The sequence below is a fragment of the Pseudopipra pipra genome, chromosome Z (assembly GCF_036250125.1).
Source record: "Pseudopipra pipra isolate bDixPip1 chromosome Z, bDixPip1.hap1, whole genome shotgun sequence".
Taxonomy (NCBI): Eukaryota; Metazoa; Chordata; class Aves; order Passeriformes; family Pipridae; genus Pseudopipra; species Pseudopipra pipra.
The window spans coordinates 64,002,202-64,016,124 of NC_087581.1; the positions used below are offsets into that span (position 1 = coordinate 64,002,202).

A 13,923-nucleotide genomic window follows, 5' to 3' on the forward strand; every position below is an offset into this window, starting at 1 on the left:
CAAGTGATCTCCCTGTGTTTATATCAAGCTATGAGTTTTTAATTTCCTTTTCCCACCCTGTCCAGTTGAGGAGGAAGAGTCAGAGAGTGCCTGGGTGAGTGTCTGTCACCCAGACAAGATCAACTCACAAAACGCTCTAGTTTAGCTTTGGAGCAACTTTTACCTTTGGAGAAACTCCAGAGGTGCCTCTCCCCAATATGTAAAGCAGCAGTGGAACTAACAGAGAGTAGAATACATTCCCAAATACAAAGAAAAATTCAACATGCTCATCTACTTTGCTAGAAGAAAAACTACCACAGGAAAGTCAGAATAAGAGTAATTTGATGGAATCAGTTACAATGAATCATTACTTTTTCTTTCAATTACAAACATGGTTCTTACTACAACACAAAGAGATCATAGGGGAAGTCAAAGTTCGTGCCATCACTTAAATAAATCTATCTTCTATATATGTATACATGTATATTTATATACATAGTCTGTAGGCAGAATTTCTAACACTGTAGTGCTGGCATTTGATTGTCCATACAGGAGCAATGTAGAAAGATGTTCACATGAGTATACAAAATACACATATGCCAAATAAAAGGGACATCTAGTTTCAGTTATGTCTTAGGTTGGTTCTACAGCAATAGAGGTGAATACCATTATCAAAATACTTCTTTGATCTTCATTCCTTGAATATACCTCATTAAAAAGAGGAACCTATAATACTGAACTCTATTAATACTAAATATATGCTACTGTTCATGATGAATGGCTATTTGATATGACTAGCATTACCTTATTGTAGTCTGCTGCTTCCAATTTAATTGGAGCAATCCATGTAGTAAAGCAATTTTCAAGGATACCAACAGTGTCAGATCCTAGCCTGAAGTTTCTAGAAACATCACTTAAATCTTATTTGAATGACTGAAATATAAATACTTGAAAAAATATAGTTGTTCAGTGGACATCATATATAATGTCTTATGCACTAACTTCTTACAGTATCTTATAGCCTTGATCTTAACTTTCACAAATAAGAGGGATATTTAATAATATTAATAACAAATACATTTCCCTGAATTCGTAGGTTTAAAGAAAAAAAAATTGCAATGCAATATTAAAAATTACATTATTAATATTGTTTCAGCTTTTCACAGGAAGTTATTTTCACTCAGAAAACCTTCTGAATACTGAATTTGATACAAGAGATGTAAAATTTCACTTGTCAAGCTAGAGAGGATGAAGAGGACACTTTAAAGGTCATTTTATTGTATGATTATATATTAAAAGATTTCCATTCTACCTTCTGCCTTTTTGCAGGAAGAAAGGATGGATATTATTCAACAGACTTGGACAGCTCATCTGAAGCTGCTAAAATGTGTCATTTTCAATGCTAATTTAGAGAGTTCTTAAAATACATACTATTTATTTGACAGACCGTGAGATATCGTGCACATCTAGTTTAGGAGCTTCATACCTCAATGTACACTGACTGCTAAGTATGTTTTCTTTTCCAATCTGCACTGAACTGTCCCCAACTTGAATAGCACCATCAAGCTGCATCACACCAAGATAGTCCCTTGTTCACTGACATCTCTTCACAGGATGATGCTCTTGCAATTTCAGATATGTGCAAGTACATGTTTCTTTACAATGCCGCAACAGATCAACCAATAAGAGGAGAAGAGTAAACTTTCATAAAACTTGAACTATAAAATCATGGAATTGTAAAGACAGAAAGTTCAAAGTGCCATTTGAATTTGACAAAATCCCCAGACAATCAGGCTATAGCCTGAACTATTGTTATGCACAGAAATGTCCTTGAAAAAGACTGGACCTTTTTTTGAATGTGCCTATGGTAAGATAGCAAGCTAACCCAGGTAGGATACTCTGAGAAAAAGGAGAAATAAGATGAGGCCTTTATATCAATTTTTACGTGTCCACACATTGTGTAGCAAAGGGTTGGGAGCTAGAAGGAATTACTCAAATAACTTGGCACTTCTTTTGACACAGTGATCCACTTTTTAGTTTCTTTCCTTTTTTTTTATTTTTTCACTTCTTTTCCATTTATCTATTTCTGTGAAGTGATGAACATTTAAAAGGGTTTACAGATTTCAAAAATACTTGGAAAATACTAAAAGAAGGCTAAGATTCAGAGCCTTGTTTGTTAACCTGATCAATGTATAATGTATACATTGTACAATTTATAAATTGTACCTTTAAGTGTATAATTTCCTCTTTTCGTCTGCACCTTGATTTGTGACAGGTAAGACTATATTGAAAAAGTCAGTGTTATGGAGCTTTAGCTCCTCATCAGCCACAGGATAATTGTGTTGACACACTCACGATCACCCTAAGCCTTTCTCTGTATCTGTGTTTTCTTTGTCTCATATTTTTGTAAGATCCTCTGTAATGAAAACAATTTTTGCAACTTTCCCAAGGAGCTCATTTTTTTTATTAGCAAGCATCATGGTGTTTGGTACATTTGATTTCTGTTTTCTGCCTGCTGTACTTGCTAGACAATTGTAATTTATTGATTGATGATGTGATAAAATTATGAATAGAAGGATAAAACCTGAGGGATAGAAACTGAATAAGAGAAATAAAGTTCAGAAGAAGAGATTTTGTTTTTAATTGAAACATAAATTTGAGAAAGGATTATGAGATTTCATTTTTACAAAAGCATATGGGACTGAGTTTTAAGACATAAAATCTCTGTATATTGACCCATTCTGGGTGGCCCATTGTGCAAAGTTGTATTTAGGTAATCCATGGGCAGTAAAGACCCAGTGGGGTTGACAGTCTAGAGTGCAAAGAAGAGAAATGGACAGTTCCATTATGCACTATTCTAAGCACCACCTAAACCTTGCTTTTTCACATTAGCAGATGAAGCTGACCAAGTTGTATGAAATTTATGTTTGTCTGACCTTCAGGGAGAAGGGTCTCCTAAAAGAGCAGATAGGAGCAGGTCTGATCTCTGTGTAGCTCTTGGGAAGGCTGAGTTAGAGCTGCATCTCTTGATTTGCCTGCTGTACATGCTCAGTGCCCGTGCTGCACAACAGTCGGGGCAACCAGTGTAAAGAGACAGATGACTTGTGACTTTTTTGTCCACATTGTCCCTGTCTCCTATTCCAGGGGATAGATTGAGACTGCTTTCTTACTTGGTCAAAACTTTCTTTCCTCATATTGTGGAATCCTTCCTCAGCCTTTCACTTTTCCATTTTTGTTTAATGACTTAAAGGAAGGCATTAAATTAGCTTTCTTTTCCTATTATTCTTCCTCTTGGCCCTTTTCACACCCTTCCGTGACAGCATACTCACTTATTTCCCACTTGGGGAGCCAGAGAGCATCCTTGCCAACACAATCCCTTAGTTTACATCATAAACTATGAGATGCAGAAAAATCTGTTAAAGAATTGAAGAGGGACAGAGGAATAGAAGAGAAAAAAGAGAAAGAAATCATCCTTCATTTTCCAGTGAGACAGTATATTAATTAAAGGTTCAGTAAAGTGTGAGTCCTGTTCCCTTAGCATTCACACAGGAAAAGCAATACTTTTTTTTTTCTCAGAAGTTTATTGAATAATCTTTCCCCGATTTAACTATGTAAATAGATTTTCCCTATAAGAATTATGGAAAAAAAAATCTAGTAAAATTAATTGCCTGACCTCAAATGGAAAGGAAAAAAGATTTATAGAAATTTGTTTTCTTTCAGAAAGCATTATATAGTTTAGGACTCACAAATCAAAAGATGTGACTAACAACATAATTAAAAATATAAATATAAATATATTTATATTTATATAAAATATATAAATATAATATAAAATAATATAATATATAATATAAATATAATATAATATAATAAATATAATATATAAATATATATTTATATAAAAATATAAATAAAAAATATAAAGGTTTTAAGTTTCATTTTATTTGCCTTCTGATTCTTAAAACTCAATCTTTTACATTCCTTTGTCTGCCACTGCAAATCACAGAATGCCTTAGATAGAAATGAGCATTATCTTTTCAAATATTTACATAGTTTAGGAGCCTTTTATTCCAAGATGACAAGAGACTCTAAATTAAATTAAAAAATCACATGCTGCTTAAGAGAATAATCAAAAATACCTTAATTTCAAATTATGGAAAAAATGGGGGGAGAAAAAAAAATTGAGAAGAAGCAAAGTTGTAGTAACAGCACTGAGTCTGTTAAGTTCAAAACATACTCAGTAGTTCACATGAGCAGTCAAAAACTTGATCAGTACATGCCTGAACTCCCAGACATGCTCACTTCTTGCTTCATATTGTAAACAGCCTTAGATTAACTTGGAGTTATCAGTCTACTGCACATCCATAATGACCCTGAAGAAAGGATGTGGTGTTATCATGAGTCACATAAAGTTGCCAGAACTAAAACATATAATTGTCCCCAGGTCTTTGCAGAAAGCACAGCACAGTCACCTAGTTTGCATATCACATTCAGCTTTTTTGTGAATGGTAAATGCAAAGCTTTCATGATATGAACTCATCACCTTTTGGAATGTTTTAATTTTTTTGTTAATACTCATGGAAATATGAGTTTGACATGTATATTAGTATTATATTTAAACTTCTGTTATGTGGAAACTTAAAAAGGTGTATAGTATTTGTTTTAAACAGAATAAGATAGTCTGAGCTAGGCTTGGCTTGGTGGAATCACTTTATAACTTTACCATAAGAACCTAAAACCAGAATTTAAATTTCCTGACAAAGCCTTTACCTCCCATACACTAGAAATACTGCTATTAAACCAAAGTAAAACTATGGAAATCCCCCCAAAACAGTAAACCTGTAAAAAACAGTGCCTTATTTTACTGTTTGAGGAGTTGCTTTCAGCTTCCATGAACTGAAAAGAGTGTCTTACAAAAATATCTGAGCTGTTCATTAGGTGACTAGGGTTGTTCGTGTTCTCCCTCCAGTTCTCCAGTACCTAAAAGAGCGCTGGACCTTGATGGGATACCAAGTGCATAGTGCCACCACACAGAATCTGAGAGGGAAATAAGAAGTTCTTGATTTGACAGGTAATTTTCTCACTGCTTCTTGAATTTTTTTTGTAAGTTCATAACAAAATAACAAACAACAAGCAAAACCACCCCCCCAGAAAAACCTCAACCCAACCCAAACTAAATCCGAAACAAATGAAAAACCCCAAACAAAACGAACAACCCTCTCCCCCAAACAAAACCAAACCAAACCAACCAACCAAAAAACCCCCAAACAACCCAACAACAACAACAAAACCCCATAACAAAAAAACCCCAAACACAAAACTCTAAGGATGAAGTTTGAAGGGAAAGGTTTTGTAGAGCACAGAAAACCATGACAGATTTGGAAGCCATGACAGCTCTTAATTTAGCAAAAAGTTTTCATTGGCTAATAATTCATTTTAAGTCTTTTGAGAAAGGTTTCCTCCCACAAGCTGTTTGTAGAGGTCCTAATTTTCTGCCCATTTATTCCGTCAGCAGAGTATCATGGAAAGTTATGCAACTGGAAACACAGGGTATCTTTTGATGCAAACAGTGAAAAATTTGAACCCTTATTGAGATAACAAATGTAACAACGTTTTAAGTATACTTAGTTTTTACAGTACAGACTACAAAACACTTCTACAAATGAGGGACAGCAGAAAGAAAAAGCAATACTTTCTGAAAGGCAAAATAAGGATTTAATTTTCATTTGCTTCTTGTGTTCCACGTACCACGTCCTAAAGCTTTGAACTATGATTGACAGTGTTATCATTGTCAACTTCTATTTAATAGGTAACCCTTCAATTAAATACTGCAAACAATTTCTTTCAAAAATGGATAAAAATCTGAGTCTTAAGGAGATAAATATTAGTAAAGCATAAACAATCCTGATTCAACAGTTGATTTCAACTCTGTATTAATGTCATTAGAATAAAGCTACCATGAGAAATATAGACATATGAAAAGAATATTTTACCAGACTGTAGGTTTCTACAGGAAAATAATGTGAAACTAGAAACACAATCCAAAATAAAATTCTATTTTTAAACACATTTCTTTTTTATCACTCTATATTAGCATTAAAATTCCCCAATTTTGTATCTCAAAGATGAGTTGCAGTACTGTCTTTGGTTTGTGAAATGTTAGTCATCTTTTTTCAGTCACTGGTACCCTCTTCCCCCCCCCTTTTTTTTTTTTTTTTTTTACAGAATGTGATTTGGTAAAAATATTTTTAAAAAAATCTATGCCTCAAATCACTAGTTTTGAATTCACTTGCAGCACTAAGTGGTCAATAAAACATACTTTTCCTGTTACCAAAATAATTCCATTGAAAATATTTGTTTTGAAAACAGGCAGAGCACAATGAGAGTGCAGCTGTGATATAGATATAGATGATATAGATATAAATATAGGTGACCTGCATCTCTTTGAGTGTACTCTGAACCCAGAAGTCTGGAGAAATGAATGTGAAGACAGTTTTTCTGTACTTATGTCTAGGCCGAACTTTACCCATGAGATCATGTCTGGAAGTTGCACAGTCCGGATAACAAGGTACAGTGTCACCAGAACATTGTTTTATTGTTTCCTCAGACAAACTGTACATTTACAAGGTACAATTCACACTGGCATAAGACTGGAATTTGTGCATCAGTATCTACTGCTGCCCTAGACACACTCCAAGACAGTTTTGAATATTTTTGTTAAATATCACTCCTTATTCTTTACCAAGCAAAAAATGAAAACATGAATATGATCTATCTTAATCAGCCATAAGGTGATTGATACTCAATTCAGGAAATAGTTTCAATTTAGCAGTTTAGTTTTTACTAGAGCAACATGTTCCTGCATAGTTTCTAAGATTTTGACTTGAAAAGATAAAAACTACAGCAACATACAGTAAAAAAAAAAAAGAAAGAAATATAAACTGTTCATGCTCTCCTCACTTTTTCATGAAACATCCATTGAAGTCAGACAAGGCAGACTTTTGTTCTTTGGACTTTGTTTAAATCTACCCATACCAAATTGCTTTATATTAGGTCAATTAGTTTCTACAAATTGCTCTAAGGAATGAAATGGATTGTTTAAACACGTATCTTACTTAGAGATGAAAGAGAATTCTCAATATCCAATAATAAAACAAAATATTACGGTAAAAACCCTTGAAATAAGCAGGCAATCAACCCCAAAATTCACACAGGTAACAGGTAACAGTATTTGAATATAATAGCTTGCAATAGAAGCCACTAAATTCCTCTGTTAGCCTAATTATTTACATTTTTGTTTTCACAGTAGTGATATGCTACTGGGTATAACAGAGATTCTTCTTGCTTTCACAAGGTAAGGAAATGTCAGTTTCCTTCTGTAAAAAAATGTGTTTTTGTAAAGAAAACAGCTTACTGCACAAAATAAAGAGCTGTATGGAACTGAAATTGAAGCTGTGTAGAACTGAAATTGCAATGGTCATTTGGAGTTGTGAAATACAGATTATTTTTTTGGGGGGGGAGGGGAAGAAGTTAAATAGAACCTGCAATTGAAAGAAGCCTGAAAACTGTCAAAAAACCACCCCAATCTATTTTAATAGACTTACCTGTTTAATACTTTTAAAAGTCCAGTACTTCCTCTTTACCCCACAAATCTCTCAGCCACTGGATGAAATCAAAATACAGCACTTGATCATGATAATCCCAGCCTCTCATAGACAACAGCATCTCTCACGGCACCACACTCAGAATGCTTGAAATGAACCTGGAAAACACAGATATTCTTACATTTTTATTGAAATATACTCAACCACGTCTTAGGATAAGGAAACATGAGCATTTAATCAGTGACTACATTATAAAGGAGTATAAAGCCATAAATATCACCTGGTAAACAAGACAGAGACCGAGAAGTACATGATCCAGGCAACATGTTTTTACTGAATATGCAGCTCTGTTGTACTTATTGATCTAGTAAAACTGTCAGGATTAAAAAATAGTATTTATCTGTTTTAAAAATTACATCTTTTCATATATAAACCTGTAAGTCCTTTTTTATACAAATTCAAAAATGAATATCTTCTGAACCAAAGAGAATCTTATCTGAGAAAGGTCATGGAAAGATTTCACTAACACTGTAGCTAGAATTCCATAAGAACTTTGCTGAGTACCATTTTTTACAGTATCTTTCTTTAATAGCAAAATGTTAACATGTAACCAGATGCAATGCAAACTCACACCAGTAGCGTCATCTTCTCTTTAATGAGAAAAGGCATATAAACAAATAAAGAATTCAGGTGGCATATTACAAGATGTTTATAATGAAGACAGGGAAATTTAGAATTTTTTAAGATATCTTGGAGAGTACCAGGTGGCAACCAGATAATGGTCAGTCCATGCAGAAGATACATTGAACAGGGTTTTTCTTAATAATATTAACTTGTTATTTCAGTCCCTATTGAAATGTATAGAGTGACAGAGCACTACTCTTAAACATCCCCAAAATTCTGAATGTCCCCTTTTTACAAGTACTGCATATGAATTTTAATATGGAGCAGGAAAATATGTGCACAGGGGTGATAGATAGTGTAATACCTATGTATGTAAGAAAAAAAGAATCCACACTGAGAAATAGCTGAAATAAAATGCCAGTAAAGTTCTTGTCTAATTTGGCAAGGTGTTTCAGTAATTAGCATACAGTATGGCATCTCAGAATTTGTTAGACAAGTGGATTATCTGTTGTTCAGTCTTCATCCATCATTAGCAGTTTTTCTAAAAGTTGCACAAACAGAAGGTATTTCTAAAAAAGAGACAAGATTGTACTTAGCCCAGTCGTGAAGTGATAGTTCAGTGCATCTGAAGCATGATGCATAAGCATTAAAAACAATCATGCAAAATTTATCATCAATGACTTTGAATGGAAGATCAACGATATCCGGGATTTTACAAATGTTCTTGACTAGGATCAGGAATTGCAATACCATCTCTTGTTATGCACCAGGTCAGATGAATGCAGGAAGTGTGGAAGATTAGTGGAACATACTTTGAAAATCAACTGAATAGATTGTTTTGAGATACTGATGGAATGTTTTCATCCACTCCAGTGCAGACAGATCAGTCACTGGTTGGTGCATGGGTCGCCACGACCAGACACAGAAATGAATTTTAGCAAGATAGAGGAAGGAAGACACTAATATGTCTAGAATATATCTACTACAGAACTCAAAATACATGGGAAAGGGTGCTTTTCTTTGTTTGTGATTTCCATAGTAACATCTCTGGTAAGGCAACAAGGAAGTTTTCCCCAGAAATGTAATTTCATAGACACGTAGAGGAGTCTAGATAAAAAGTAAAGGTTTTATGAATATCTCCTAGAAAGACAATGGAAAAGTTTTATTCAATTGTTGCCATAAAATTCTCAGAATCAGCTAGGTTGTGTATGACCAAAGTTAAATACTCAGGATAATTATATAAAATTGTGTGGTATTTTTGTATCTTACAGTGTAAAGAGGAAGATTAACTAAGATTTCAGATTTCAGGATTGTATGACCAAATTGAAACAGCTTTGATCTTTAATGTGAGAAAGATGGAAGGTAATATGATCAAGGGATAAACCAGCTGGATAAAGGTCAAGATCTCCAGAAACTAGAATTTGCTAATAACACAGAGAGGTGGCATTTCTGAGTCAGAATAAGGGAAACAGGGCTGAAATTATTATTAAGACAAGAACTGATGCCTGATCTTGACCAATCACTTCTCTGAAGAAAGAGAAAACTCCTTAAAACTAGGAGAATCTGAAGTAGAAAAGTAGTCAGGAACAGTATCTAAGCCAGTGGGTACTCGCCTCTAAATACCAGTGATGGAGGAAAAGGCAGAATTCCTGAAAACATGCTAACCCAAATCCACATATCTGTGCTAACCAATGGAGATCACCTGCTAGTTTGGGACAACACAGAGGAAGATTCCTCCTTCAGAAAGTTCCAAAGCCTCCTTTCATCCTACCTGAGTAAAAGCTGGAGTTGAAGGTGAAACATAGGTCAGTTCTTTAAAAACAATTTACACACACCTACAGAAAGTGACAAAGAATATGGAGTAGACTGTATACAAGGCTCATAAATTAAATCTAGATTATTCTGAACAGTAAAAATAAAATCCTTTATTATTTAGGAATTACTTTTCTTGTCATTTTCTGAAGAATTCTTGAGCAGATCCACCTGTGTTCACTCTTTTTTCATTGCTTTTTGGGGGCAAAAGCTGATTGATTTTCAAGGACCATCTCTCCCCAGCACAGGGGTGGTCCATCACCACATGCAGAAGCTAAATACAGGTGAGTGAGAAGTCCTGATAGATTAAAACGCCTTACTAAAAACAAATATAAGAAGGAAGCGTGCAGAAAGTGAAAGCAGGCACACTCTCAGAGGGCGCAGGAATAGGGTTAGGACAGCAAAAGCCCATCTGAAGTTATATCTGTCAAGGGATTTGAAAGGCAACAGGTCAGGCTTCAATGAGTAGATTAATAGTAAATAGAAAACTCGGGAAAGTGTGGGCCTATGTTCAAATGGGTAAGGGGCTCTCACGACAAAGAACACAGTAAAGTCTGACTTGGCGCCTTCTTCACCCTCATGTTTTACTGGCAAGAGGAGTCTTCAGGAACCTAAAACCCACGAGATCAGAGGAAATGTCTGGAGCAATGAAGAGAATGAAGAGTTATCCTTGGTGGAGGACAATACCAGTGCAAGAGGCCTGACAGGATGCTCACAGGAGAAGTCCCTAAAGAGTAGGAGAATGTAAAGATCACACCTATTTTCAAGACTTGTAGGAAGGAGTATCTAGGGAATTATAAGCAAATGAAATAAAGAATCCTGGAAATCTTTTCCAAATTCATAAATGATAAGAAGTTCATTGTGAGTAGCCATCATAGATTTATGGAGGGGATATGATATGAAATAATATTAGCTTTTGAAGTCATAGATATTCAGCAAAACTTGCATTTTTTATATGATGGGATGATGACCTTGGCAGATGAAGGGAGAGCAGTGGATTTTGTTTACCCCAACTTCATTAAAATTTTAATCATTGTTTCCCATAATATCCCCATGTACAAACAGATGAAAAATGGGTTAGATAAGCACATACTACAGTGCACTGAAAATTGTTTAAACTGCTGAAAGTATTTTGGTCAGTAGCCCAAGGTCCATAAGAAATCACTATTGGTTCACCTCAGGAGTGGATACTGGGGCCAACACCCTTTAAGTCATTTTTGAAGACCTGGAAAACAGGAAAGACCTCACCTTCAGTAATTTGAAGATGACACAAAACAGGAAGGAGGGGTTAATACATCAGATGGACGTATTGCCATTTAGAGGAGTGTCAACAGGCTGCAGCAGTGGTCAACAGAAACTTCATGAAGTTCAACAAAGGGAAACGCAAACTGGGGAGGAATGACACTTTAAGAGTCAGTGCATGTTGGGGATTAACTGGCTAGCAACCAGTCCTGGAGAGAAGAACCTGGAGATCCTTGGAGACAAACTGACCATATTCCAGTGCGCTGACATTGGAGCAAAGAAGAGGGTCTGAATCAGGAGGGGTGTTGCTTGCAGATAGAGGCTGGTCCCTCCCCTCTGCTCATACCTGGTGAGACAGACCTGGAAGGCTGTGCACAGCTCTGCTCTCTCCAATACAAGTGACACGGACATACTAGAGCAACTTCAGCAGTGCCAAGAAGGTGATGGACTGGAGCATCTCTCATGTGAGGAATGACTAACAGTGACTGGGACTGTTTATCTTGGAGAAAAAAAGTTCAGTGGGATCTTATCAATGTGTATAAACACATATCAGAAAGGAATGAAGAAGGTGAAGTTAAACTCTCTGCAGTAGTGCCAAATGGCAAGACAAGACACAGTCACAAACTGGAATAAATGAAATTCTGTCTGAACACAAGAAAACAATTTTTACTGTGAGGTTGTTTGAACACTGGAGTAGGCTGCCCAGGAGACTGTGGAATTGTCACCCTTGCAGATATTAAAAATCTAACTGTAAAATCTCCTTCACAATCTACTTTAGCTGATCCTGCTTTGAGCAGGGACACTGAACTAGATTGTGTCCAGAGAGCTCTGCCATCCTCATCCATTCTGTAATTCCATGAAGTCCTATAAAATGGTTGAAAGAATGAAAGAAATGATCAACAACTTCTATTTACTTCACAGTACCTTGAGACATATCAGTTTAAACTGTGTTGTAACAGCATACTGTTTTACGAAAGTAAAAAAGAAAAAGCTTATTTTATTCCTACTCTGCTAAGACAGTGGTTTTAGTGCAATAACATTAGCTGTGACTTTTGAAGTCACAGGCATTCATCAAAACTGGCATTTAAATAAAGAATCTGCAGAAGAAGAACATGCCACTATATCTAACACCCCCCCCCCCTCCCCGAACCCTATTTAAGTAGACAGGTTTAATATTTAACATCAATTATGTTCTCTACTTGATAATTTTTACCACTACTGCAGTCCAATTTTTGAAAGTTAATTGAGGTAATAACACTGGAGAGACAGTAAAGCTAGTCTGGAGGATACTTTTAAAAGCATAACCCCACAGAAAAAATACCTAATAGTGTGCTTCTTAACAGAGGCTGGTAAAATCAAAAAAGCAAAGCCACAACAAAGCTACACATTCTATTGCATTTCCACCATTGTGAAAACAAAATAAATAAATAAAGTGGCTATGTTTTGAACTCTCTTTGTTCAGGTATGTTTGATTGAAGAGGAATCCAATTTCTACATATAAGGCTTTATGATATTACTGGTGACAGCACTCTGTCATTTCTGTGTACTTTGGGAGCTCAGACTCTCTGATGGCCTGAAATCCCATTCAGGTTTGAGAATTGCACTGCTAAGTGTGGTGTATTAGCATTTTGCCAGTCTTGCTTTTCAATGTCATGACTATGCCCCAGTCTCACTGAAGAAAGAAACTAGAGATGTGGAGAACTGCTCCTTGGCTTGTTCTGTATAATCTGTGGGGAGCTATTCCTCTCTCACTCTATTATTTATCATATTTTTTTTTAGCAGTGCTAATGGAAAAGAGGACAGCATAACAGGAGTTTCATGCTGTATCATACTGCATAAATGGTATGGACCATTAACTGACCCAAGGGTTTATCATTTAAATCAAGAGCACGGGCAAAGCATGGGGAAAAAGAGCTAGGGGAGAGAAAAGAACACAGATGTAGTAAAGATCAGTTCTGATGACTTGTTTTAAATGTTGGTACTGAATTTTCAATTCTTTCAGTAGGTTTGTGACAGAGATGATTACAGAGGTAGCATAGCAAATAAAACAAAGTTAAAAGGTGCTAGAACAGAGACTGGGAACTTTAAGAATAGAAAGTACTGTGATGGTACCATCATGATCTTTTCTTATGGTTTGGTGGACTTTTTGAAGCCATAGTGTAAGGTGAAACAAAGTTCAATGTTGTAAATAAGACCTGATCTATATTTAGCAGCATACTGGATTCTAGCAAAATGACCAGTTTGTTTTCAAGGGTATTCAAAGGATATTAAAAATCTTCAATATTCTCTAAAACAACTGTAATCCCCCTGGAGGAAAAAGGGAGGGAGGGAGGGAGGAAGGAAGGAAGGAAAATGTAGGAAGATATCGTGCCCCCATAGGTTGGTTCTCCAAGAAGAGAACGCAAAAGGTGTAATTATTAATAGTTTCCAACAGATGACTCCCAAAGTTCAGAGTGACTGCAATACCGAACACCCATACTGAATGAGTTTCATGACCAGTGACACTATCATATCATAAGCCAATACTAGAATTAAAACAAAATTATAATCTTAGCCCAGGCCCCATGAAGGATAAAAACATACAGGGAATACATACAGCAAGTTGTTACATAATACTACCTGGAAAACAAAAATTTATTTTAGCATGCATTGGTCAGACCTG

General features: G+C 35.6%; 1 protein-coding gene across 8 annotated transcripts in view; it reads right to left on the minus strand.

Moving 5' to 3' along the window:
* LINGO2 (leucine rich repeat and Ig domain containing 2) overlaps positions 1 to 13,923 on the minus strand; it is a 480,597-nt gene that overhangs the window by 150,331 nt on the left and 316,343 nt on the right. For 5 of the 8 annotated variants that reach the window (XM_064641973.1, XM_064641971.1, XM_064641972.1 and 2 more), the window contains one exon: positions 7,584 to 7,741. The exons of 2 other annotated variants lie outside the window; for them this stretch is intronic. The gene's annotated coding sequence lies outside the window, so the exon portion shown is untranslated. Of the gene's footprint in view, positions 1 to 7,583; positions 7,742 to 7,863; positions 13,915 to 13,923 lie in introns of those variants that run through there. One more of the 8 variants, XM_064641976.1, reaches the window with a different exon arrangement.